The 26,963-nt window shown below is 45.1% G+C and overlaps 6 non-coding genes across 6 annotated transcripts; all 6 read right to left on the reverse strand.

Annotated features, from left to right (window-relative positions):
* Positions 1–351: 351 nt before the first annotated feature.
* Positions 352–424, reverse strand: trnav-cac (transfer RNA valine (anticodon CAC)). Its single transcript has one exon. It is a non-coding gene; the product is annotated as a tRNA-Val (tRNA).
* Positions 425–7,050: 6,626 nt separating this feature from the next.
* On the reverse strand, positions 7,051–7,123 carry trnav-cac (transfer RNA valine (anticodon CAC)). The gene has a single exon. It is a non-coding gene; the product is annotated as a tRNA-Val (tRNA).
* A 6,366-nt stretch (positions 7,124–13,489) lies between these two features.
* On the reverse strand, positions 13,490–13,562 carry trnav-cac (transfer RNA valine (anticodon CAC)). Its single transcript has one exon. It is a non-coding gene; the product is annotated as a tRNA-Val (tRNA).
* Positions 13,563–16,838: 3,276 nt separating this feature from the next.
* Positions 16,839–16,911, reverse strand: trnav-cac (transfer RNA valine (anticodon CAC)). Its single transcript has one exon. It is a non-coding gene; the product is annotated as a tRNA-Val (tRNA).
* A 6,366-nt stretch (positions 16,912–23,277) lies between these two features.
* trnav-cac (transfer RNA valine (anticodon CAC)) lies at positions 23,278–23,350 on the reverse strand. Its single transcript has one exon. It is a non-coding gene; the product is annotated as a tRNA-Val (tRNA).
* A 3,276-nt stretch (positions 23,351–26,626) lies between these two features.
* On the reverse strand, positions 26,627–26,699 carry trnav-cac (transfer RNA valine (anticodon CAC)). The gene has a single exon. It is a non-coding gene; the product is annotated as a tRNA-Val (tRNA).
* Positions 26,700–26,963: the final 264 nt, after the last annotated feature.

Here is a 26,963-nt window from a genome sequence, read left to right on the forward strand (position 1 = left end):
CATTTGACAAACAGACAAGTTCAGGAATTCGTGGTGCGCTGTGACACCAGAGCATCTGCTTCTTTCCTGTCTTTGAACCGAGCCGCCTGCGCAAGGAAGGCAAGTGCGGTACTGCTTTTCGGCCAAGATCAGAAGGCGGTAACTACACTCTCCAACAGAATGGCATATGATCAGAACCAGGTTGGAGAAAAACTTAACAACGCTTTGCACTGTAATTAAATGGATTTGCATTACATTTCACTACGAGAGCAGATTTGTTCAAGCAAATTCGAAGGCAGGTTTGCAGATGGGAAAGCATGCAAGACAGCTCAGCTTTTGTCCATGTAAAAGGCTCTAGTTGAAGAACAAAGCAGTTTCTGCCCAGTTTCGAACTGGGGCCCTTTCGCGTGTGAGGCGAACGTGATGACCACTACACTACAGAAACAAGCCACAGCCACCCGTGCTGGGGCTCAGTGGCGTCCAGCACTGAAAGTTGAATCCGTTCCACGTTTCACCTTTCTGTTTCCAATAGCTCGTTGTTGTCCAACGTAATTGACTCTTGAAAACGAAAAGAAAAGACACGGTAAATTGATGACAAAATATAGACAAAGATGTCGTCGATGTTTGTACCGTAGGGCGAGGTGGAATAGGCGGGGACAACTTTCCCTGCAGCGAAACAAATGCGACATGACCTTATGGGAGGGTGGTAAACTGGGTATTTACGTGTTTTACCCAAGTTGGTGTGAGATGAAAAGTCGACAGCATAGCTTTAAGGTGAGCGGGCTGAAAGTGACAAGGCACATTTCCCACAAAGAAGGTAGTGCGTGTTTGGTATGATCTACCAGAGGAAGTCGAGGAGGCTATTACACTCAGAAACTTGCAAAGGTAATCGGGTGAATTTCTGGATAGGATGCATTTAGAGGGATTGGGGCCAAATGCTGGGGAACGGGACTTGTTTAGTTTTGGCTATGTGGTGAGCATGGACGAGGTCCACCGAAGTATCTTTTTCCACGGTGTACCTGAATAACGTCGTGTTGCATCCACTGGCTTTAAAGGATTACTTTTTAGCGGAGTTTGCCGTCGCTGTCTGTGGCACAATCATTTAGTCTGTTCGACTGCTCACGGGAAAGGTAGTCTTGTGAAACACTGCAGAAACGAACGACTTCCTGACTTTAGCTCCAGTGACCATACTCTGTGAAATTTTCCCAGATCCTCAGCTGAGGATTTTTGCTGCTGGAAGTTACCGCAGAAACCCCGTTAAATCGAAATGTATTGTGCGAATCGCAAAACAGAAAGCATTTAACACGGAACACAAACAAAACTGGCATACCTCATGCATTTTCAGACACAGAGATGCATGAATGCTAAATGTGATACAATCCGAGGGCATGAGTCATAAAGTAATCTCACAACTAACAACAGGGCATTTCCAAACGACTCTTTCAAACATACTGCAGCCTTAGTGCACCACCACTTTCCAGACAATGCTGAAAAGAGAGAAAGAAAGAACATAATCTGAATTGGCCGGTAAAAGTGAATTTCACCAATCACAGTCTCGATTAGATTACCTTTCCCTTCCGATGTTTCTAGGACGGAAATGAAGGAAATGGGAGAAATTCAATAAGGTATGACATCGAAATTCATTGGAACGATTTTCCCATCAGCTAGAAACCCAAATAACAACGAGTAGAGTCACCGGAGGACTTGGTTTCACCACAGCGATGAAATAACAGTCTCCATTCGGTTCCAGGAAAAACTCAACTCGCCTGGGACGGCAGAACTGTTTGCGATTTACCGCACGGGAGGCGAACACGATCATGACAGCAGAGACATTTTGAAATATTTGGTAGTATTCCACACCACAGTTAATTCCCGGGGAAGCAAAACCATTTTACTTTTGTTTTTGACATTAATATACAGTGGGCACCGAAACAGCATTTTAACAAGCTGCCGTGTTGGAGTTGATCAGCAGAAATGGCAGTGGTGGGATTCGAACCCGCACCCCTTTCGAGACTGGAATCTGGATCCAGCGCATTAGACCGCGCGGCCACACAACCAGCCGGCCGCGACGCCTCATTTTCTTGTATTTCCAATTGTGCTCCTGCATAACAACAGAGGTAAATTCACATGAAAAGCGTTCCATGATTCCTCTCCGACTCGCACAGCTGCTGCGATGTTCCCGGCTACAATGTCAATTTCGCAGCAGATATTGATAGCCCATCAATCCAGACAAAAATCAATGGTAAGCTCAGTCTATCTTCTCAGACTCTTTTCAGCTACAAATGTATCTGTGATTGCGTGCGAATGTAGGTTCGCTTATGATTTGGTCAAATAACCATGAGCTGCTTGACATTACTGGAATTTCCATTCTTGCTTTGCTAAATGATTTCACCCATTGCTCGAAACAGGACGACTTTCACGTTTACACGGAACACGAAACACACCGGACTACAGGGAAAATGCACAAACCTGTGCAGGCCGTGTTCCACATCATACCGTGCAGCATACTTTCACTCACTGTGTCCGTTTTTTTCAGAATAAGAGTCCCAAAGAATGTTCTCCACACTAAAACCGGAGGTAGCATTACAAACCGAGAACGACAGATTACATTGTGAGGATGTTCTGATCTCGGAGCCAGTTCGAGATGCCACTTTCCTTGTCTTTTACCTTAACCATGCAATTTGTTGCTGAGATGTTCACTCCTGGACATGAGCCACATGGATACCAACTGAATTGGAAACCTGTGTGGGAATCGACGAGAAGTGACTCAATAACTTTTGCTAAATTCCATGGTGCTTTTTAGAAATGCAGTTTCTGTTCACCTCAATCTAAAAGCCAGTTTCTGAACATTGTAACAGAAGTCAAAAGGTAATTACCTCACCCCACCCCCACTCCAGAAGAGGTGCTAACTGCCCTTGAGTGCTTTTTGTTCTCGATGTGAAGAACTTTCACGCCTGAGTCACCTTCACGTCTCTGGTTGCTGAGTGAATCACAAAGAAGGAATTTCACCAGAGCTGCAACTGCCTCACTTCACCACTCGCCCTCCCCGTTTACATTTTCCTGCTCGTCAGTGATTTAAAGAAAAACAAATGGATGCGATGTCATTCTGTAGCCTCTCTGTCGATTCCTCCGTTTCAGTTCCAACATGACTTAGATCTCGAGGCGGACCTTAATACGAGCGACGCTATGAATGCGTAAGTTCAAAGGTTCCTCTCAGAGTGTAATTTCTTTCATTGCTGTTGCTGACTGAATGAGTAACTAACGTGCGAATTGCTCCAAAACATGATTCAGGACATCTGGTGCCATTTCTCGCACGTTGAATAACGATTGACAGCTTCCAAATGAGGTTTTTGTGAGACGGCCTGGGGTACATTTGACAAACAGACAAGTTCAGGAATTCGTGGTGCGCTGTGATACCAGGGCATCTGCTTCTTTCCTGACTTTGAACCGAGCCGCCTGCGCAAGGAAGGCAAGTGCGGTACTGCTTTTTGGGCAAGATCAGAAGGCGGTAACTACACTCTCCAACAGAATGGCATATGATCAGAACCAGGTTGGAGAAAAACTTAACAACGCTTTGCACTGTAATTAAATGGATTTGCATTACATTTCACTACGAGAGCAGATTTGTTCAAGCAAATTCGAAGGCAGGTTTGCAGATGGGAAAGCATGCAAGACAGCTCAGCTTTTGTCCATGTAAAAGGCTGCAGTTGAAGAACAAAGCAGTTTCTGCCCAGTTTCGAACTGGGGCCCTTTCGCGTGTGAGGCGAACGTGATGACCACTATACTACAGAAACAAGCCACAGCCGCCCGTCCTGCGGCTCAGTGGCGTCCAGCACTGAAAGTGGAATCCGTTCCACGTTTCACCTTTCTGTTTCCAATAGCTCGTTGTTGTCCAACGTAATTGACTCTTGAAAACGAAAAGAAAAGACACGGTAAATTGATGACAAAATATAGACAAAGATGTCGTCGATGTTTGTACCGTAGGGCGAGGTGGAATAGGCTGGGACAACTTTCCCTGCAGCGAAACAAATGCGACATGACCTTATGGAAGGGTGGTAAACTGGGTATTTACGTGTTTTACCCAAGTTGGTGTGAGATGAAAAGTCGACAGCATAGCTTTAAGGTGAGCGGGTTGAAAGTGACAAAGCACATTTCCCACAAAGAAGGTAGTGCGTGTTTGGAATGATCTACCAGAGGAAGTGGAGGAGGCTATTACACTCAGAAAATTGCAAAGGTAATCGGGTGAATTTCTGGATAGGATGCGTTTAGAGGGATTGGGGCCAAATGCTGGGGAACGGGACTTGTTTAATTTTGGCTATGTGGTGAGCATGGACGAGGTCCACCGAAGTATCTTTTTCCACGGTGTACCCGAATAACGTCGTGTTGCATCCACTGGCTTTAAAGGATTACTTTTTAGCGGAGTTTGCCATGGCAGTCTGTGGCACAATCATTTAGTCTGTTCGACTGCTCACGGGAAAGGTAGTATTGTGAAACACTGCAGAAACGAACGACTTCCTGACTTTAGCTCCGACTGACCATACTCTGTGAAATTTTCCCAGATCCTCAGCTGAGGATTTTTGCTGCTGGAAGTTACCTCAGAAACCCCGTTAAATCGAAATGTATTGTGCGAATCGCAAAACAGAAAGCATTTAACACGGAACACAAACAAAACTGGCATACCTCATGCATTTTCAGACACAGAGATGCATGAATGTTAAATGTGATACAATCCGAGGGCATGAGTCATAAAGTAATCTCACAACTAACAACAGGGCATTTCCAAACGACTCTTTCAAACATACTGCAGCCTTAGTGCACCACCACTTTCCAGAAAATGCTGAAGAGAGAGAAAGAAAGAACATAATCTGAATTGGCCGGTAAAAGTGAATTTCACCAATCACAGTCTCGATTAGATTACCTTTCCCTTCCGATGTTTCCAGGACGGAAATGAAGGAAATGGGAGAAATTCAATAAGGTATGACATCGAAATTCATTGGAACGATTTTCCCATCAGCTGGAAACCCAAATAACAACGAGTAGAGTCACCGGTAGACTTGGTTTCACAACAGCGATGAAATAACAGTCTGCATTCGGTTCCAGGAAAAACTCAACTCGCCTGGGACGGCAGAACTGTTTGCGATTTACCGCACGTGAGGCGAACACGATCATGACAGCAGAGACATTTCTGAAATATTTGGTAGTATTCCAGACCACAGTTAATCCCGGGAAAGCAAACCCATGTTACTTTTGTTTTTGACATTAATATGCAGTGGGCACCGAAATAGCATTTTAACAAGCTGCAGCGTTGGAGTTGATCAGCAGAAATGGCAGTGGTGGCATTCGAACCCACACCTCTTTCGAGACTGAAATCTGGATCCAGCGCCTTAGACCGCTCGGCCACACAACCAGCCCGCCGCAACGCCTCATTTTCTTGTATTTCCAATTGTGCTCCTGCATAACAACAGAGGTAAATTCACATGAAAAGCGTTCCATGATTCCTCTCCGACTCGCACGGCTGCTGCGATGTTCCCGGCTACAATGTCAATTTCGCAGCAAATATTGATAGCCCATCAATCCAGACAAAAATCAATGGTAAGCTCAGTCTATCTTCTCAGACTCTTTTCAGCTACAAATGTATCTGTGAGTGCGTGAGAATATGGGTTCGCTTATGATTTGGTCAAATAACCATGAGCTGCTTGACATTACTGGAATTTCCATTCTTGCTTTGCTAAATGATTTCACCCATTGCTCGAAACAGGACGACTTTCACGTTTACACGGAACACGAAACACACCGGACTACAGGGAAAATGCACAAACCTGTGCAGGCCGTGTTCCACATCATACCGTGCAGCATACTTTCACTCACTGTGTCCGTTTTTTTCAGAATAAGAGTCCCAAAGAATGTTCTCCACCCTAAAACCGGAGGCAGCATTACAAACCGAGAACGACAGATCACATTGTGAGGATGCTCTGACCTCGGAGCCAGTTCAAGATGTCACTTTCCTTGCCTTTTACCTTAACCGTGCAATTTGCTGCTGAGATGTTCACTCCTGGACATGAGCCACATGGATACCAACTGAATTGGAAACCTGTGTGGAAATCGACGAGAAGTGACTCAATAACTTTTGCTAAATTCCATGGTGCTTTTTAGAAATGCAGTTTCTGTTCACCTCTATCTAAAAGCCAGTTTCTGAACATAGTAACAGAAGTCAAAAGGTAATTACCTCACCCCACCCCCACTCCAGAAGAGGTGCTAACTGCCCTTGAGTGCTTTTTGTTCTCGATGTGAAGAGCTTTCACGCCTGAGTCACCTTCACGTCTCTGGTTGCTGAGTGAATCACAAAGAAGGAATTTCACCAGAGCTGCAACTGCCTCACTTCACCACTCGCCCTCGCCGTTTACATTTTCCTGCTCGTCAGTGATTTAAAGAAAACCAAATGGATGCGATGTCATTCTGTAGCCTCTCTGTCGATTCCTCCGTTTCAGTTCCAACATGACTTAGATCTCGGGGCGGACCTGAATACGAGCGACGCTATGAATGCGCAAGTTCAAAGGTTCCTCTCAGAGTGTAATTTCTTTCATTGCTGTTGTTGACTGAATGAGTAACTAACGTGCGAATTGCTCCAAAACATGATTCAGGACATCTGGTGCCATTTCTCGCACGTTGAATAACGATTGACAGCTTCCAAATGAGGTTTTTCTGAGACGACCTGAGGTACATTTGACAAACAGACAAGTTCAGGAATTCGTGGTGCGCTGTGACACCAGAGCATCTGCTTCTTTCCTGTCTTTGAACCGAGCCGCCTGCGCAAGGAAGGCAAGTGCGGTACTGCTTTTCGGCCAAGATCAGAAGGCGGTAACTACACTCTCCAACAGAATGGCATATGATCAGAACCAGGTTGGAGAAAAACTTAACAACGCTTTGCACTGTAATTAAATGGATTTGCATTACATTTCACTACGAGAGCAGATTTGTTCAAGCAAATTCGAAGGCAGGTTTGCAGATGGGAAAGCATGCAAGACAGCTCAGCTTTTGTCCATGTAAAAGGCTCTAGTTGAAGAACAAAGCAGTTTCTGCCCAGTTTCGAACTGGGGCCCTTTCGCGTGTGAGGCGAACGTGATGACCACTACACTACAGAAACAAGCCACAGCCACCCGTGCTGGGGCTCAGTGGCGTCCAGCACTGAAAGTTGAATCCGTTCCACGTTTCACCTTTCTGTTTCCAATAGCTCGTTGTTGTCCAACGTAATTGACTCTTGAAAACGAAAAGAAAAGACACGGTAAATTGATGACAAAATATAGACAAAGATGTCGTCGATGTTTGTACCGTAGGGCGAGGTGGAATAGGCGGGGACAACTTTCCCTGCAGCGAAACAAATGCGACATGACCTTATGGGAGGGTGGTAAACTGGGTATTTACGTGTTTTACCCAAGTTGGTGTGAGATGAAAAGTCGACAGCATAGCTTTAAGGTGAGCGGGCTGAAAGTGACAAGGCACATTTCCCACAAAGAAGGTAGTGCGTGTTTGGTATGATCTACCAGAGGAAGTCGAGGAGGCTATTACACTCAGAAACTTGCAAAGGTAATCGGGTGAATTTCTGGATAGGATGCATTTAGAGGGATTGGGGCCAAATGCTGGGGAACGGGACTTGTTTAGTTTTGGCTATGTGGTGAGCATGGACGAGGTCCACCGAAGTATCTTTTTCCACGGTGTACCTGAATAACGTCGTGTTGCATCCACTGGCTTTAAAGGATTACTTTTTAGCGGAGTTTGCCGTCGCTGTCTGTGGCACAATCATTTAGTCTGTTCGACTGCTCACGGGAAAGGTAGTCTTGTGAAACACTGCAGAAACGAACGACTTCCTGACTTTAGCTCCAGTGACCATACTCTGTGAAATTTTCCCAGATCCTCAGCTGAGGATTTTTGCTGCTGGAAGTTACCGCAGAAACCCCGTTAAATCGAAATGTATTGTGCGAATCGCAAAACAGAAAGCATTTAACACGGAACACAAACAAAACTGGCATACCTCATGCATTTTCAGACACAGAGATGCATGAATGCTAAATGTGATACAATCCGAGGGCATGAGTCATAAAGTAATCTCACAACTAACAACAGGGCATTTCCAAACGACTCTTTCAAACATACTGCAGCCTTAGTGCACCACCACTTTCCAGACAATGCTGAAAAGAGAGAAAGAAAGAACATAATCTGAATTGGCCGGTAAAAGTGAATTTCACCAATCACAGTCTCGATTAGATTACCTTTCCCTTCCGATGTTTCTAGGACGGAAATGAAGGAAATGGGAGAAATTCAATAAGGTATGACATCGAAATTCATTGGAACGATTTTCCCATCAGCTAGAAACCCAAATAACAACGAGTAGAGTCACCGGAGGACTTGGTTTCACCACAGCGATGAAATAACAGTCTCCATTCGGTTCCAGGAAAAACTCAACTCGCCTGGGACGGCAGAACTGTTTGCGATTTACCGCACGGGAGGCGAACACGATCATGACAGCAGAGACATTTTGAAATATTTGGTAGTATTCCACACCACAGTTAATTCCCGGGGAAGCAAAACCATTTTACTTTTGTTTTTGACATTAATATACAGTGGGCACCGAAACAGCATTTTAACAAGCTGCCGTGTTGGAGTTGATCAGCAGAAATGGCAGTGGTGGGATTCGAACCCGCACCCCTTTCGAGACTGGAATCTGGATCCAGCGCATTAGACCGCGCGGCCACACAACCAGCCGGCCGCGACGCCTCATTTTCTTGTATTTCCAATTGTGCTCCTGCATAACAACAGAGGTAAATTCACATGAAAAGCGTTCCATGATTCCTCTCCGACTCGCACAGCTGCTGCGATGTTCCCGGCTACAATGTCAATTTCGCAGCAGATATTGATAGCCCATCAATCCAGACAAAAATCAATGGTAAGCTCAGTCTATCTTCTCAGACTCTTTTCAGCTACAAATGTATCTGTGAGTGCGTGCGAATGTAGGTTCGCTTATGATTTGGTCAAATAACCATGAGCTGCTTGACATTACTGGAATTTCCATTCTTGCTTTGCTAAATGATTTCACCCATTGCTCGAAACAGGACGACTTTCACGTTTACACGGAACACGAAACACACCGGACTACAGGGAAAATGCACAAACCTGTGCAGGCCGTGTTCCACATCATACCGTGCAGCATACTTTCACTCACTGTGTCCGTTTTTTTCAGAATAAGAGTCCCAAAGAATGTTCTCCACACTAAAACCGGAGGTAGCATTACAAACCGAGAACGACAGATTACATTGTGAGGATGTTCTGATCTCGGAGCCAGTTCGAGATGCCACTTTCCTTGTCTTTTACCTTAACCATGCAATTTGTTGCTGAGATGTTCACTCCTGGACATGAGCCACATGGATACCAACTGAATTGGAAACCTGTGTGGGAATCGACGAGAAGTGACTCAATAACTTTTGCTAAATTCCATGGTGCTTTTTAGAAATGCAGTTTCTGTTCACCTCAATCTAAAAGCCAGTTTCTGAACATTGTAACAGAAGTCAAAAGGTAATTACCTCACCCCACCCCCACTCCAGAAGAGGTGCTAACTGCCCTTGAGTGCTTTTTGTTCTCGATGTGAAGAACTTTCACGCCTGAGTCACCTTCACGTCTCTGGTTGCTGAGTGAATCACAAAGAAGGAATTTCACCAGAGCTGCAACTGCCTCACTTCACCACTCGCCCTCGCCGTTTACATTTTCCTGCTCGTCAGTGATTTAAAGAAAAACAAATGGATGCGATGTCATTCTGTAGCCTCTCTGTCGATTCCTCCGTTTCAGTTCCAACATGACTTAGATCTCGAGGCGGACCTTAATACGAGCGACGCTATGAATGCGTAAGTTCAAAGGTTCCTCTCAGAGTGTAATTTCTTTCATTGCTGTTGTTGACTGAATGAGTAACTAACGTGCGAATTGCTCCAAAACATGATTCAGGACATCTGGTGCCATTTCTCGCACGTTGAATAACGATTGACAGCTTCCAAATGAGGTTTTTGTGAGACGGCCTGGGGTACATTTGACAAACAGACAAGTTCAGGAATTCGTGGTGCGCTGTGATACCAGGGCATCTGCTTCTTTCCTGACTTTGAACCGAGCCGCCTGCGCAAGGAAGGCAAGTGCGGTACTGCTTTTTGGGCAAGATCAGAAGGCGGTAACTACACTCTCCAACAGAATGGCATATGATCAGAACCAGGTTGGAGAAAAACTTAACAACGCTTTGCACTGTAATTAAATGGATTTGCATTACATTTCACTACGAGAGCAGATTTGTTCAAGCAAATTCGAAGGCAGGTTTGCAGATGGGAAAGCATGCAAGACAGCTCAGCTTTTGTCCATGTAAAAGGCTGCAGTTGAAGAACAAAGCAGTTTCTGCCCAGTTTCGAACTGGGGCCCTTTCGCGTGTGAGGCGAACGTGATGACCACTATACTACAGAAACAAGCCACAGCCGCCCGTCCTGCGGCTCAGTGGCGTCCAGCACTGAAAGTGGAATCCGTTCCACGTTTCACCTTTCTGTTTCCAATAGCTCGTTGTTGTCCAACGTAATTGACTCTTGAAAACGAAAAGAAAAGACACGGTAAATTGATGACAAAATATAGACAAAGATGTCGTCGATGTTTGTACCGTAGGGCGAGGTGGAATAGGCTGGGACAACTTTCCCTGCAGCGAAACAAATGCGACATGACGAAACAATTTTGGCTATGTGGTGAGCATGGACGAGGTCCACCGAAGTATCTTTTTCCACGGTGTACCCGAATAACGTCGTGTTGCATCCACTGGCTTTAAAGGATTACTTTTTAGCGGAGTTTGCCATGGCAGTCTGTGGCACAATCATTTAGTCTGTTCGACTGCTCACGGGAAAGGTAGTATTGTGAAACACTGCAGAAACGAACGACTTCCTGACTTTAGCTCCGACTGACCATACTCTGTGAAATTTTCCCAGATCCTCAGCTGAGGATTTTTGCTGCTGGAAGTTACCTCAGAAACCCCGTTAAATCGAAATGTATTGTGCGAATCGCAAAACAGAAAGCATTTAACACGGAACACAAACAAAACTGGCATACCTCATGCATTTTCAGACACAGAGATGCATGAATGTTAAATGTGATACAATCCGAGGGCATGAGTCATAAAGTAATCTCACAACTAACAACAGGGCATTTCCAAACGACTCTTTCAAACATACTGCAGCCTTAGTGCACCACCACTTTCCAGAAAATGCTGAAGAGAGAGAAAGAAAGAACATAATCTGAATTGGCCGGTAAAAGTGAATTTCACCAATCACAGTCTCGATTAGATTACCTTTCCCTTCCGATGTTTCCAGGACGGAAATGAAGGAAATGGGAGAAATTCAATAAGGTATGACATCGAAATTCATTGGAACGATTTTCCCATCAGCTGGAAACCCAAATAACAACGAGTAGAGTCACCGGTAGACTTGGTTTCACAACAGCGATGAAATAACAGTCTGCATTCGGTTCCAGGAAAAACTCAACTCGCCTGGGACGGCAGAACTGTTTGCGATTTACCGCACGTGAGGCGAACACGATCATGACAGCAGAGACATTTCTGAAATATTTGGTAGTATTCCAGACCACAGTTAATCCCGGGAAAGCAAACCCATGTTACTTTTGTTTTTGACATTAATATGCAGTGGGCACCGAAATAGCATTTTAACAAGCTGCAGCGTTGGAGTTGATCAGCAGAAATGGCAGTGGTGGCATTCGAACCCACACCTCTTTCGAGACTGAAATCTGGATCCAGCGCCTTAGACCGCTCGGCCACACAACCAGCCCGCCGCGACGCCTCATTTTCTTGTATTTCCAATTGTGCTCCTGCATAACAACAGAGGTAAATTCACATGAAAAGCGTTCCATGATTCCTCTCCGACTCGCACAGCTGCTGCGATGTTCCCGGCTACAATGTCAATTTCGCAGCAAATATTGATAGCCCATCAATCCAGACAAAAATCAATTGTAAGCTAAGTCTATCTTCTCAGACTCTTTTCAGCTACAAATGTATCTGTGAGTGCGTGAGAATATGGGTTCGCTTATGATTTGGTCAAATAACCATGAGCTGCTTGACATTACTGGAATTTCCATTCTTGCTTTGCTAAATGATTTCACCCATTGCTCGAAACAGGACGACTTTCACGTTTACACGGAACACGAAACACACCGGACTACAGGGAAAATGCACAAACCTGTGCAGGCCGTGTTCCACATCATACCGTGCAGCATACTTTCACTCACTGTGTCTGTTTTTTTTTCAGAATAAGAGTCCCAAAGAATGTTCTCCACCCTAAAACCGGAGGCAGCATTACAAACCGAGAACGACAGATCACATTGTGAGGATGCTCTGACCTCGGAGCCAGTTCAAGATGTCACTTTCCTTGCCTTTTACCTTAACCGTGCAATTTGCTGCTGAGATGTTCACTCCTGGACATGAGCCACATGGATACCAACTGAATTGGAAACCTGTGTGGAAATCGACGAGAAGTGACTCAATAACTTTTGCTAAATTCCATGGTGCTTTTTAGAAATGCAGTTTCTGTTCACCTCTATCTAAAAGCCAGTTTCTGAACATAGTAACAGAAGTCAAAAGGTAATTACCTCACCCCACCCCCACTCCAGAAGAGGTGCTAACTGCCCTTGAGTGCTTTTTGTTCTCGATGTGAAGAGCTTTCACGCCTGAGTCACCTTCACGTCTCTGGTTGCTGAGTGAATCACAAAGAAGGAATTTCACCAGAGCTGCAACTGCCTCACTTCACCACTCGCCCTCGCCGTTTACATTTTCCTGCTCGTCAGTGATTTAAAGAAAACCAAATGGATGCGATGTCATTCTGTAGCCTCTCTGTCGATTCCTCCGTTTCAGTTCCAACATGACTTAGATCTCGGGGCGGACCTGAATACGAGCGACGCTATGAATGCGCAAGTTCAAAGGTTCCTCTCAGAGTGTAATTTCTTTCATTGCTGTTGTTGACTGAATGAGTAACTAACGTGCGAATTGCTCCAAAACATGATTCAGGACATCTGGTGCCATTTCTCGCACGTTGAATAACGATTGACAGCTTCCAAATGAGGTTTTTCTGAGACGACCTGAGGTACATTTGACAAACAGACAAGTTCAGGAATTCGTGGTGCGCTGTGACACCAGAGCATCTGCTTCTTTCCTGTCTTTGAACCGAGCCGCCTGCGCAAGGAAGGCAAGTGCGGTACTGCTTTTCGGCCAAGATCAGAAGGCGGTAACTACACTCTCCAACAGATGGCATATGATCAGAACCAGGTTGGAGAAAAACTTAACAACGCTTTGCACTGTAATTAAATGGATTTGCATTACATTTCACTACGAGAGCAGATTTGTTCAAGCAAATTCGAAGGCAGGTTTGCAGATGGGAAAGCATGCAAGACAGCTCAGCTTTTGTCCATGTAAAAGGCTCTAGTTGAAGAACAAAGCAGTTTCTGCCCAGTTTCGAACTGGGGCCCTTTCGCGTGTGAGGCGAACGTGATGACCACTACACTACAGAAACAAGCCACAGCCACCCGTGCTGGGGCTCAGTGGCGTCCAGCACTGAAAGTTGAATCCGTTCCACGTTTCACCTTTCTGTTTCCAATAGCTCGTTGTTGTCCAACGTAATTGACTCTTGAAAACGAAAAGAAAAGACACGGTAAATTGATGACAAAATATAGACAAAGATGTCGTCGATGTTTGTACCGTAGGGCGAGGTGGAATAGGCGGGGACAACTTTCCCTGCAGCGAAACAAATGCGACATGACCTTATGGGAGGGTGGTAAACTGGGTATTTACGTGTTTTACCCAAGTTGGTGTGAGATGAAAAGTCGACAGCATAGCTTTAAGGTGAGCGGGCTGAAAGTGACAAGGCACATTTCCCACAAAGAAGGTAGTGCGTGTTTGGTATGATCTACCAGAGGAAGTCGAGGAGGCTATTACACTCAGAAACTTGCAAAGGTAATCGGGTGAATTTCTGGATAGGATGCATTTAGAGGGATTGGGGCCAAATGCTGGGGAACGGGACTTGTTTAGTTTTGGCTATGTGGTGAGCATGGACGAGGTCCACCGAAGTATCTTTTTCCACGGTGTACCTGAATAACGTCGTGTTGCATCCACTGGCTTTAAAGGATTACTTTTTAGCGGAGTTTGCCGTCGCTGTCTGTGGCACAATCATTTAGTCTGTTCGACTGCTCACGGGAAAGGTAGTATTGTGAAACACTGCAGAAACGAACGACTTCCTGACTTTAGCTCCAGTGACCATACTCTGTGAAATTTTCCCAGATCCTCAGCTGAGGATTTTTGCTGCTGGAAGTTACCTCAGAAACCCCGTTAAATCGAAATGTATTGTGCGAATCGCAAAACAGAAAGCATTTAACACGGAACACAAACAAAACTGGCATACCTCATGCATTTTCAGACACAGAGATGCATGAATGTTAAATGTGATACAATCCGAGGGCATGAGTCATAAAGTAATCTCACAACTAACAACAGGGCATTTCCAAACGACTCTTTCAAACATACTGCAGCCTTAGTGCACCACCACTTTCCAGAAAATGCTGAAGAGAGAGAAAGAAAGAACATAATCTGAATTGGCCGGTAAAAGTGAATTTCACCAATCACAGTCTCGATTAGATTACCTTTCCCTTCCGATGTTTCTAGGACGGAAATGAAGGAAATGGGTGAAATTCAATAAGGTATGACATCGAAATTCATTGGAACGATTTTCCCATCAGCTAGAAACCCAAATAACAACGAGTAGAGTCACCGGAGGACTTGGTTTCACCACAGCGATGAAATAACAGTCTCCATTCGGTTCCAGGAAAAACTCAACTCGCCTGGGACGGCAGAACTGTTTGCGATTTACCGCACGGGAGGCGAACACGATCATGACAGCAGAGACATTTTGAAATATTTGGTAGTATTCCACACCACAGTTAATTCCCGGGGAAGCAAAACCATTTTACTTTTGTTTTTGACATTAATATACAGTGGGCACCGAAACAGCATTTTAACAAGCTGCCGTGTTGGAGTTGATCAGCAGAAATGGCAGTGGTGGGATTCGAACCCGCACCCCTTTCGAGACTGGAATCTGGATCCAGCGCATTAGACCGCGCGGCCACACAACCAGCCCGCCGCAACGCCTCATTTTCTTGTATTTCCAATTGTGCTCCTGCATAACAACAGAGGTAAATTCACATGAAAAGCGTTCCATGATTCCTCTCCGACTCGCACGGCTGCTGCGATGTTCCCGGCTACAATGTCAATTTCGCAGCAGATATTGATAGCCCATCAATCCAGACAAAAATCAATGGTAAGCTAAGTCTATCTTCTCAGACTCTTTTCAGCTACAAATGTATCTGTGAGTGCGTGCGAATGTAGGTTCGCTTATGATTTGGTCAAATAACCATGAGCTGCTTGACATTACTGGAATTTCCATTCTTGCTTTGCTAAATGATTTCACCCATTGCTCGAAACAGGACGACTTTCACGTTTACACGGAACACGAAACACACCGGACTACAGGGAAAATGCACAAACCTGTGCAGGCCGTGTTCCACATCATACCGTGCAGCATACTTTCACTCACTGTGTCCGTTTTTTTCAGAATAAGAGTCCCAAAGAATGTTCTCCACCCTAAAACCGGAGGCAGCATTACAAACCGAGAACGACAGATCACATTGTGAGGATGCTCTGACCTCGGAGCCAGTTCAAGATGTCACTTTCCTTGCCTTTTACCTTAACCGTGCAATTTGCTGCTGAGATGTTCACTCCTGGACATGAGCCACATGGATACCAACTGAATTGGAAACCTGTGTGGAAATCGACGAGAAGTGACTCAATAACTTTTGCTAAATTCCATGGTGCTTTTTAGAAATGCAGTTTCTGTTCACCTCTATCTAAAAGCCAGTTTCTGAACATAGTAACAGAAGTCAAAAGGTAATTACCTCACCCCACCCCCACTCCAGAAGAGGTGCTAACTGCCCTTGAGTGCTTTTTGTTCTCGATGTGAAGAGCTTTCACGCCTGAGTCACCTTCACGTCTCTAGTTGCTGAGTGAATCACAAAGAAGGAATTTCACCAGAGCTGCAACTGCCTCACTTCACCACTCGCCCTCGCCGTTTACATTTTCCTGCTCGTCAGTGATTTAAAGAAAACCAAATGGATGCGATGTCATTCTGTAGCCTCTCTGTCGATTCCTCCGTTTCAGTTCCAACATGACTTAGATCTCGGGGCGGACCTGAATACGAGCGACGCTATGAATGCGCAAGTTCAAAGGTTCCTCTCAGAGTGTAATTTCTTTCATTGCTGTTGTTGACTGAATGAGTAACTAACGTGCGAATTGCTCCAAAACATGATTCAGGACATCTGGTGCCATTTCTCGCACGTTGAATAACGATTGACAGCTTCCAAATGAGGTTTTTCTGAGACGACCTGAGGTACATTTGACAAACAGACAAGTTCAGGAATTCGTGGTGCGCTGTGACACCAGAGCATCTGCTTCTTTCCTGTCTTTGAACCGAGCCGCCTGCGCAAGGAAGGCAAGTGCGGTACTGCTTTTCGGCCAAGATCAGAAGGCGGTAACTACACTCTCCAACAGAATGGCATATGATCAGAACCAGGTTGGAGAAAAACTTAACAACGCTTTGCACTGTAATTAAATGGATTTGCATTACATTTCACTACGAGAGCAGATTTGTTCAAGCAAATTCGAAGGCAGGTTTGCAGATGGGAAAGCATGCAAGACAGCTCAGCTTTTGTCCATGTAAAAGGCTCTAGTTGAAGAACAAAGCAGTTTCTGCCCAGTTTCGAACTGGGGCCCTTTCGCGTGTGAGGCGAACGTGATGACCACTACACTACAGAAACAAGCCACAGCCACCCGTGCTGGGGCTCAGTGGCGTCCAGCACTGAAAGTTGAATCCGTTCCACGTTTCACCTTTCTGTTTCCAATAGCTCGTTGTTGTCCAACGTAATTGACTCTTGAAAACGAAAAGAAAAGACACGGTAAATTGATGACAAAATATAGACAAAGATGTCGTCGATGTTTGTACCGTAGGGCGAGGTGGAATAGGCGGGGACAACTTTCCCTGCAGCGAAACAAATGCGACATGACCTTATGGGAGGGTGGTAAACTGGGTATTTACGTGTTTTACCCAAGTTGGTGTGAGATGAAAAGTCGACAGCATAGCTTTAAGGTGAGCGGGCTGAAAGTGACAAGGCACATTTCCCACAAAGAAGGTAGTGCGTGTTTGGTATGATCTACCAGAGGAAGTCGAGGAGGCTATTACACTCAGAAACTTGCAAAGGTAATCGGGTGAATTTCTGGATAGGATGCATTTAGAGGGATTGGGGCCAAATGCTGGGGAACGGGACTTGTTTAGTTTTGGCTATGTGGTGAGCATGGACGAGGTCCACCGAAGTATCTTTTTCCACGGTGTACCTGAATAACGTCGTGTTGCATCCACTGGCTTTAAAGGATTACTTTTTAGCGGAGTTTGCCGTCGCTGTCTGTGGCACAATCATTTAGTCTGTTCGACTGCTCACGGGAAAGGTAGTCTTGTGAAACACTGCAGAAACGAACGACTTCCTGACTTTAGCTCCAGTGACCATACTCTGTGAAATTTTCCCAGATCCTCAGCTGAGGATTTTTGCTGCTGGAAGTTACCGCAGAAACCCCGTTAAATCGAAATGTATTGTGCGAATCGCAAAACAGAAAGCATTTAACACGGAACACAAACAAAACTGGCATACCTCATGCATTTTCAGACACAGAGATGCATGAATGCTAAATGTGATACAATCCGAGGGCATGAGTCATAAAGTAATCTCACAACTAACAACAGGGCATTTCCAAACGACTCTTTCAAACATACTGCAGCCTTAGTGCACCACCACTTTCCAGACAATGCTGAAAAGAGAGAAAGAAAGAACATAATCTGAATTGGCCGGTAAAAGTGAATTTCACCAATCACAGTCTCGATTAGATTACCTTTCCCTTCCGATGTTTCTAGGACGGAAATGAAGGAAATGGGAGAAATTCAATAAGGTATGACATCGAAATTCATTGGAACGATTTTCCCATCAGCTAGAAACCCAAATAACAACGAGTAGAGTCACCGGAGGACTTGGTTTCACCACAGCGATGAAATAACAGTCTCCATTCGGTTCCAGGAAAAACTCAACTCGCCTGGGACGGCAGAACTGTTTGCGATTTACCGCACGGGAGGCGAACACGATCATGACAGCAGAGACATTTTGAAATATTTGGTAGTATTCCACACCACAGTTAATTCCCGGGGAAGCAAAACCATTTTACTTTTGTTTATGACATTAATATACAGTGGGCACCGAAACAGCATTTTAACAAGCTGCCGTGTTGGAGTTGATCAGCAGAAATGGCAGTGGTGGGATTCGAACCCGCACCCCTTTCGAGACTGGAATCTGGATCCAGCGCATTAGACCGCGCGGCCACACAACCAGCCGGCCGCGACGCCTCATTTTCTTGTATTTCCAATTGTGCTCCTGCATAACAACAGAGGTAAATTCACATGAAAAGCGTTCCATGATTCCTCTCCGACTCGCACAGCTGCTGCGATGTTCCCGGCTACAATGTCAATTTCGCAGCAGATATTGATAGCCCATCAATCCAGACAAAAATCAATGGTAAGCTCAGTCTATCTTCTCAGACTCTTTTCAGCTACAAATGTATCTGTGAGTGCGTGCGAATGTAGGTTCGCTTATGATTTGGTCAAATAACCATGAGCTGCTTGACATTACTGGAATTTCCATTCTTGCTTTGCTAAATGATTTCACCCATTGCTCGAAACAGGACGACTTTCACGTTTACACGGAACACGAAACACACCGGACTACAGGGAAAATGCACAAACCTGTGCAGGCCGTGTTCCACATCATACCGTGCAGCATACTTTCACTCACTGTGTCCGTTTTTTTCAGAATAAGAGTCCCAAAGAATGTTCTCCACACTAAAACCGGAGGTAGCATTACAAACCGAGAACGACAGATTACATTGTGAGGATGTTCTGATCTCGGAGCCAGTTCGAGATGCCACTTTCCTTGTCTTTTACCTTAACCATGCAATTTGTTGCTGAGATGTTCACTCCTGGACATGAGCCACATGGATACCAACTGAATTGGAAACCTGTGTGGGAATCGACGAGAAGTGACTCAATAACTTTTGCTAAATTCCATGGTGCTTTTTAGAAATGCAGTTTCTGTTCACCTCAATCTAAAAGCCAGTTTCTGAACATTGTAACAGAAGTCAAAAGGTAATTACCTCACCCCACCCCCACTCCAGAAGAGGTGCTAACTGCCCTTGAGTGCTTTTTGTTCTCGATGTGAAGAACTTTCACGCCTGAGTCACCTTCACGTCTCTGGTTGCTGAGTGAATCACAAAGAAGGAATTTCACCAGAGCTGCAACTGCCTCACTTCACCACTCGCCCTCGCCGTTTACATTTTCCTGCTCGTCAGTGATTTAAAGAAAAACAAATGGATGCGATGTCATTCTGTAGCCTCTCTGTCGATTCCTCCGTTTCAGTTCCAACATGACTTAGATCTCGAGGCGGACCTTAATACGAGCGACGCTATGAATGCGTAAGTTCAAAGGTTCCTCTCAGAGTGTAATTTCTTTCATTGCTGTTGTTGACTGAATGAGTAACTAACGTGCGAATTGCTCCAAAACATGATTCAGGACATCTGGTGCCATTTCTCGCACGTTGAATAACGATTGACAGCTTCCAAATGAGGTTTTTGTGAGACGGCCTGGGGTACATTTGACAAACAGACAAGTTCAGGAATTCGTGGTGCGCTGTGATACCAGGGCATCTGCTTCTTTCCTGACTTTGAACCGAGCCGCCTGCGCAAGGAAGGCAAGTGCGGTACTGCTTTTTGGGCAAGATCAGAAGGCGGTAACTACACTCTCCAACAGAATGGCATATGATCAGAACCAGGTTGGAGAAAAACTTAACAACGCTTTGCACTGTAATTAAATGGATTTGCATTACATTTCACTACGAGAGCAGATTTGTTCAAGCAAATTCGAAGGCAGGTTTGCAGATGGGAAAGCATGCAAGACAGCTCAGCTTTTGTCCATGTAAAAGGCTGCAGTTGAAGAACAAAGCAGTTTCTGCCCAGTTTCGAACTGGGGCCCTTTCGCGTGTGAGGCGAACGTGATGACCACTATACTACAGAAACAAGCCACAGCCGCCCGTCCTGCGGCTCAGTGGCGTCCAGCACTGAAAGTGGAATCCGTTCCACGTTTCACCTTTCTGTTTCCAATAGCTCGTTGTTGTCCAACGTAATTGACTCTTGAAAACGAAAAGAAAAGACACGGTAAATTGATGACAAAATATAGACAAAGATGTCGTCGATGTTTGTACCGTAGGGCGAGGTGGAATAGGCTGGGACAACTTTCCCTGCAGCGAAACAAATGCGACATGACGAAACAATTTTGGCTATGTGGTGAGCATGGACGAGGTCCACCGAAGTATCTTTTTCCACGGTGTACCCGAATAACGTCGTGTTGCATCCACTGGCTTTAAAGGATTACTTTTTAGCGGAGTTTGCCATGGCAGTCTGTGGCACAATCATTTAGTCTGTTCGACTGCTCACGGGAAAGGTAGTATTGTGAAACACTGCAGAAACGAACGACTTCCTGACTTTAGCTCCGACTGACCATACTCTGTGAAATTTTCCCAGATCCTCAGCTGAGGATTTTTGCTGCTGGAAGTTACCTCAGAAACCCCGTTAAATCGAAATGTATTGTGCGAATCGCAAAACAGAAAGCATTTAACACGGAACACAAACAAAACTGGCATACCTCATGCATTTTCAGACACAGAGATGCATGAATGTTAAATGTGATACAATCCGAGGGCATGAGTCATAAAGTAATCTCACAACTAACAACAGGGCATTTCCAAACGACTCTTTCAAACATACTGCAGCCTTAGTGCACCACCACTTTCCAGAAAATGCTGAAGAGAGAGAAAGAAAGAACATAATCTGAATTGGCCGGTAAAAGTGAATTTCACCAATCACAGTCTCGATTAGATTACCTTTCCCTTCCGATGTTTCCAGGACGGAAATGAAGGAAATGGGAGAAATTCAATAAGGTATGACATCGAAATTCATTGGAACGATTTTCCCATCAGCTGGAAACCCAAATAACAACGAGTAGAGTCACCGGTAGACTTGGTTTCACAACAGCGATGAAATAACAGTCTGCATTCGGTTCCAGGAAAAACTCAACTCGCCTGGGACGGCAGAACTGTTTGCGATTTACCGCACGTGAGGCGAACACGATCATGACAGCAGAGACATTTCTGAAATATTTGGTAGTATTCCAGACCACAGTTAATCCCGGGAAAGCAAACCCATGTTACTTTTGTTTTTGACATTAATATGCAGTGGGCACCGAAATAGCATTTTAACAAGCTGCAGCGTTGGAGTTGATCAGCAGAAATGGCAGTGGTGGCATTCGAACCCACACCTCTTTCGAGACTGAAATCTGGATCCAGCGCCTTAGACCGCTCGGCCACACAACCAGCCCGCCGCGACGCCTCATTTTCTTGTATTTCCAATTGTGCTCCTGCATAACAACAGAGGTAAATTCACATGAAAAGCGTTCCATGATTCCTCTCCGACTCGCACAGCTGCTGCGATGTTCCCGGCTACAATGTCAATTTCGCAGCAAATATTGATAGCCCATCAATCCAGACAAAAATCAATTGTAAGCTAAGTCTATCTTCTCAGACTCTTTTCAGCTACAAATGTATCTGTGAGTGCGTGAGAATATGGGTTCGCTTATGATTTGGTCAAATAACCATGAGCTGCTTGACATTACTGGAATTTCCATTCTTGCTTTGCTAAATGATTTCACCCATTGCTCGAAACAGGACGACTTTCACGTTTACACGGAACACGAAACACACCGGACTACAGGGAAAATGCACAAACCTGTGCAGGCCGTGTTCCACATCATACCGTGCAGCATACTTTCACTCACTGTGTCTGTTTTTTTTCAGAATAAGAGTCCCAAAGAATGTTCTCCACCCTAAAACCGGAGGCAGCATTACAAACCGAGAACGACAGATCACATTGTGAGGATGCTCTGACCTCGGAGCCAGTTCAAGATGTCACTTTCCTTGCCTTTTACCTTAACCGTGCAATTTGCTGCTGAGATGTTCACTCCTGGACATGAGCCACATGGATACCAACTGAATTGGAAACCTGTGTGGAAATCGACGAGAAGTGACTCAATAACTTTTGCTAAATTCCATGGTGCTTTTTAGAAATGCAGTTTCTGTTCACCTCTATCTAAAAGCCAGTTTCTGAACATAGTAACAGAAGTCAAAAGGTAATTACCTCACCCCACCCCCACTCCAGAAGAGGTGCTAACTGCCCTTGAGTGCTTTTTGTTCTCGATGTGAAGAGCTTTCACGCCTGAGTCACCTTCACGTCTCTGGTTGCTGAGTGAATCACAAAGAAGGAATTTCACCAGAGCTGCAACTGCCTCACTTCACCACTCGCCCTCGCCGTTTACATTTTCCTGCTCGTCAGTGATTTAAAGAAAACCAAATGGATGCGATGTCATTCTGTAGCCTCTCTGTCGATTCCTCCGTTTCAGTTCCAACATGACTTAGATCTCGGGGCGGACCTGAATACGAGCGACGCTATGAATGCGCAAGTTCAAAGGTTCCTCTCAGAGTGTAATTTCTTTCATTGCTGTTGTTGACTGAATGAGTAACTAACGTGCGAATTGCTCCAAAACATGATTCAGGACATCTGGTGCCATTTCTCGCACGTTGAATAACGATTGACAGCTTCCAAATGAGGTTTTTCTGAGACGACCTGAGGTACATTTGACAAACAGACAAGTTCAGGAATTCGTGGTGCGCTGTGACACCAGAGCATCTGCTTCTTTCCTGTCTTTGAACCGAGCCGCCTGCGCAAGGAAGGCAAGTGCGGTACTGCTTTTCGGCCAAGATCAGAAGGCGGTAACTACACTCTCCAACAGAATGGCATATGATCAGAACCAGGTTGGAGAAAAACTTAACAACGCTTTGCACTGTAATTAAATGGATTTGCATTACATTTCACTACGAGAGCAGATTTGTTCAAGCAAATTCGAAGGCAGGTTTGCAGATGGGAAAGCATGCAAGACAGCTCAGCTTTTGTCCATGTAAAAGGCTCTAGTTGAAGAACAAAGCAGTTTCTGCCCAGTTTCGAACTGGGGCCCTTTCGCGTGTGAGGCGAACGTGATGACCACTACACTACAGAAACAAGCCACAGCCACCCGTGCTGGGGCTCAGTGGCGTCCAGCACTGAAAGTTGAATCCGTTCCACGTTTCACCTTTCTGTTTCCAATAGCTCGTTGTTGTCCAACGTAATTGACTCTTGAAAACGAAAAGAAAAGACACGGTAAATTGATGACAAAATATAGACAAAGATGTCGTCGATGTTTGTACCGTAGGGCGAGGTGGAATAGGCGGGGACAACTTTCCCTGCAGCGAAACAAATGCGACATGACCTGATGGGAGGGTGGTAAACTGGGTATTTACGTGTTTTACCCAAGTTGGTGTGAGATGAAAAGTCGACAGCATAGCTTTAAGGTGAGCGGGCTGAAAGTGACAAGGCACATTTCCCACAAAGAAGGTAGTGCGTGTTTGGTATGATCTACCAGAGGAAGTCGAGGAGGCTATTACACTCAGAAACTTGCAAAGGTAATCGGGTGAATTTCTGGATAGGATGCATTTAGAGGGATTGGGGCCAAATGCTGGGGAACGGGACTTGTTTAGTTTTGGCTATGTGGTGAGCATGGACGAGGTCCACCGAAGTATCTTTTTCCACGGTGTACCTGAATAACGTCGTGTTGCATCCACTGGCTTTAAAGGATTACTTTTTAGCGGAGTTTGCCGTCGCTGTCTGTGGCACAATCATTTAGTCTGTTCGACTGCTCACGGGAAAGGTAGTCTTGTGAAACACTGCAGAAACGAACGACTTCCTGACTTTAGCTCCAGTGACCATACTCTGTGAAATTTTCCCAGATCCTCAGCTGAGGATTTTTGCTGCTGGAAGTTACCGCAGAAACCCCGTTAAATCGAAATGTATTGTGCGAATCGCAAAACAGAAAGCATTTAACACGGAACACAAACAAAACTGGCATACCTCATGCATTTTCAGACACAGAGATGCATGAATGCTAAATGTGATACAATCCGAGGGCATGAGTCATAAAGTAATCTCACAACTAACAACAGGGCATTTCCAAACGACTCTTTCAAACATACTGCAGCCTTAGTGCACCACCACTTTCCAGACAATGCTGAAAAGAGAGAAAGAAAGAACATAATCTGAATTGGCCGGTAAAAGTGAATTTCACCAATCACAGTCTCGATTAGATTACCTTTCCCATCCGATGTTTCTAGGACGGAAATGAAGGAAATGGGAGAAATTCAATAAGGTATGACATCGAAATTCATTGGAACGATTTTCCCATCAGCTAGAAACCCAAATAACAACGAGTAGAGTCACCGGAGGACTTGGTTTCACCACAGCGATGAAATAACAGTCTCCATTCGGTTCCAGGAAAAACTCAACTCGCCTGGGACGGCAGAACTGTTTGCGATTTACCGCACGGGAGGCGAACACGATCATGACAGCAGAGACATTTTGAAATATTTGGTAGTATTCCACACCACAGTTAATTCCCGGGGAAGCAAAACCATTTTACTTTTGTTTTTGACATTAATATACAGTGGGCACCGAAACAGCATTTGAACAAGCTGCCGTGTTGGAGTTGATCAGCAGAAATGGCAGTGGTGGGATTCGAACCCGCACCCCTTTCGAGACTGGAATCTGGATCCAGCGCATTAGACCGCGCGGCCACACAACCAGCCGGCCGCGACGCCTCATTTTCTTGTATTTCCAATTGTGCTCCTGCATAACAACAGAGGTAAATTCACATGAAAAGCGTTCCATGATTCCTCTCGGACTCGCACAGCTGCTGCGATGTTCCCGGCTACAATGTCAATTTCGCAGCAGATATTGATAGCCCATCAATCCAGACAAAAATCAATGGTAAGCTCAGTCTATCTTCTCAGACTCTTTTCAGCTACAAATGTATCTGTGAGTGCGTGCGAATGTAGGTTCGCTTATGATTTGGTCAAATAACCATGAGCTGCTTGACATTACTGGAATTTCCATTCTTGCTTTGCTAAATGATTTCACCCATTGCTCGAAACAGGACGACTTTCACGTTTACACGGAACACGAAACACACCGGACTACAGGGAAAATGCACAAACCTGTGCAGGCCGTGTTCCACATCATACCGTGCAGCATACTTTCACTCACTGTGTCCGTTTTTTTCAGAATAAGAGTCCCAAAGAATGTTCTCCACACTAAAACCGGAGGTAGCATTACAAACCGAGAACGACAGATTACATTGTGAGGATGTTCTGATCTCGGAGCCAGTTCGAGATGCCACTTTCCTTGTCTTTTACCTTAACCATGCAATTTGTTGCTGAGATGTTCACTCCTGGACATGAGCCACATGGATACCAACTGAATTGGAAACCTGTGTGGGAATCGACGAGAAGTGACTCAATAACTTTTGCTAAATTCCATGGTGCTTTTTAGAAATGCAGTTTCTGTTCACCTCAATCTAAAAGCCAGTTTCTGAACATTGTAACAGAAGTCAAAAGGTAATTACCTCACCCCACCCCCACTCCAGAAGAGGTGCTAACTGCCCTTGAGTGCTTTTTGTTCTCGATGTGAAGAACTTTCACGCCTGAGTCACCTTCACGTCTCTGGTTGCTGAGTGAATCACAAAGAAGGAATTTCACCAGAGCTGCAACTGCCTCACTTCACCACTCGCCCTCGCCGTTTACATTTTCCTGCTCGTCAGTGATTTAAAGAAAACCAAATGGATGCGATGTCATTCTGTAGCCTCTCTGTCGATTCCTCCGTTTCAGTTCCAACATGACTTAGATCTCGGGGCGGACCTGAATACGAGCGACGCTATGAATGCGCAAGTTCAAAGGTTCCTCTCAGAGTGTAATTTCTTTCATTGCTGTTGTTGACTGAATGAGTAACTAACGTGCGAATTGCTCCAAAACATGATTCAGGACATCTGGTGCCATTTCTCGCACGTTGAATAACGATTGACAGCTTCCAAATGAGGTTTTTCTGAGACGACCTGAGGTACATTTGACAAACAGACAAGTTCAGGAATTCGTGGTGCGCTGTGACACCAGAGCATCTGCTTCTTTCCTGTCTTTGAACCGAGCCGCCTGCGCAAGGAAGGCAAGTGCGGTACTGCTTTTCGGCCAAGATCAGAAGGCGGTAACTACACTCTCCAACAGAATGGCATATGATCAGAACCAGGTTGGAGAAAAACTTAACAACGCTTTGCACTGTAATTAAATGGATTTGCATTACATTTCACTACGAGAGCAGATTTGTTCAAGCAAATTCGAAGGCAGGTTTGCAGATGGGAAAGCATGCAAGACAGCTCAGCTTTTGTCCATGTAAAAGGCTCTAGTTGAAGAACAAAGCAGTTTCTGCCCAGTTTCGAACTGGGGCCCTTTCGCGTGTGAGGCGAACGTGATGACCACTACACTACAGAAACAAGCCACAGCCACCCGTGCTGGGGCTCAGTGGCGTCCAGCACTGAAAGTTGAATCCGTTCCACGTTTCACCTTTCTGTTTCCAATAGCTCGTTGTTGTCCAACGTAATTGACTCTTGAAAACGAAAAGAAAAGACACGGTAAATTGATGACAAAATATAGACAAAGATGTCGTCGATGTTTGTACCGTAGGGCGAGGTGGAATAGGCGGGGACAACTTTCCCTGCAGCGAAACAAATGCGACATGACCTTATGGGAGGGTGGTA

This window comes from Chiloscyllium plagiosum, unplaced genomic scaffold (assembly GCF_037043375.1).
Source record: "Chiloscyllium plagiosum isolate Xiang-an unplaced genomic scaffold, Cpla_swu_hap1 HiC_scaffold_48, whole genome shotgun sequence".
In the NCBI taxonomy this organism is placed as follows: domain Eukaryota; kingdom Metazoa; phylum Chordata; class Chondrichthyes; order Orectolobiformes; family Hemiscylliidae; genus Chiloscyllium; species Chiloscyllium plagiosum.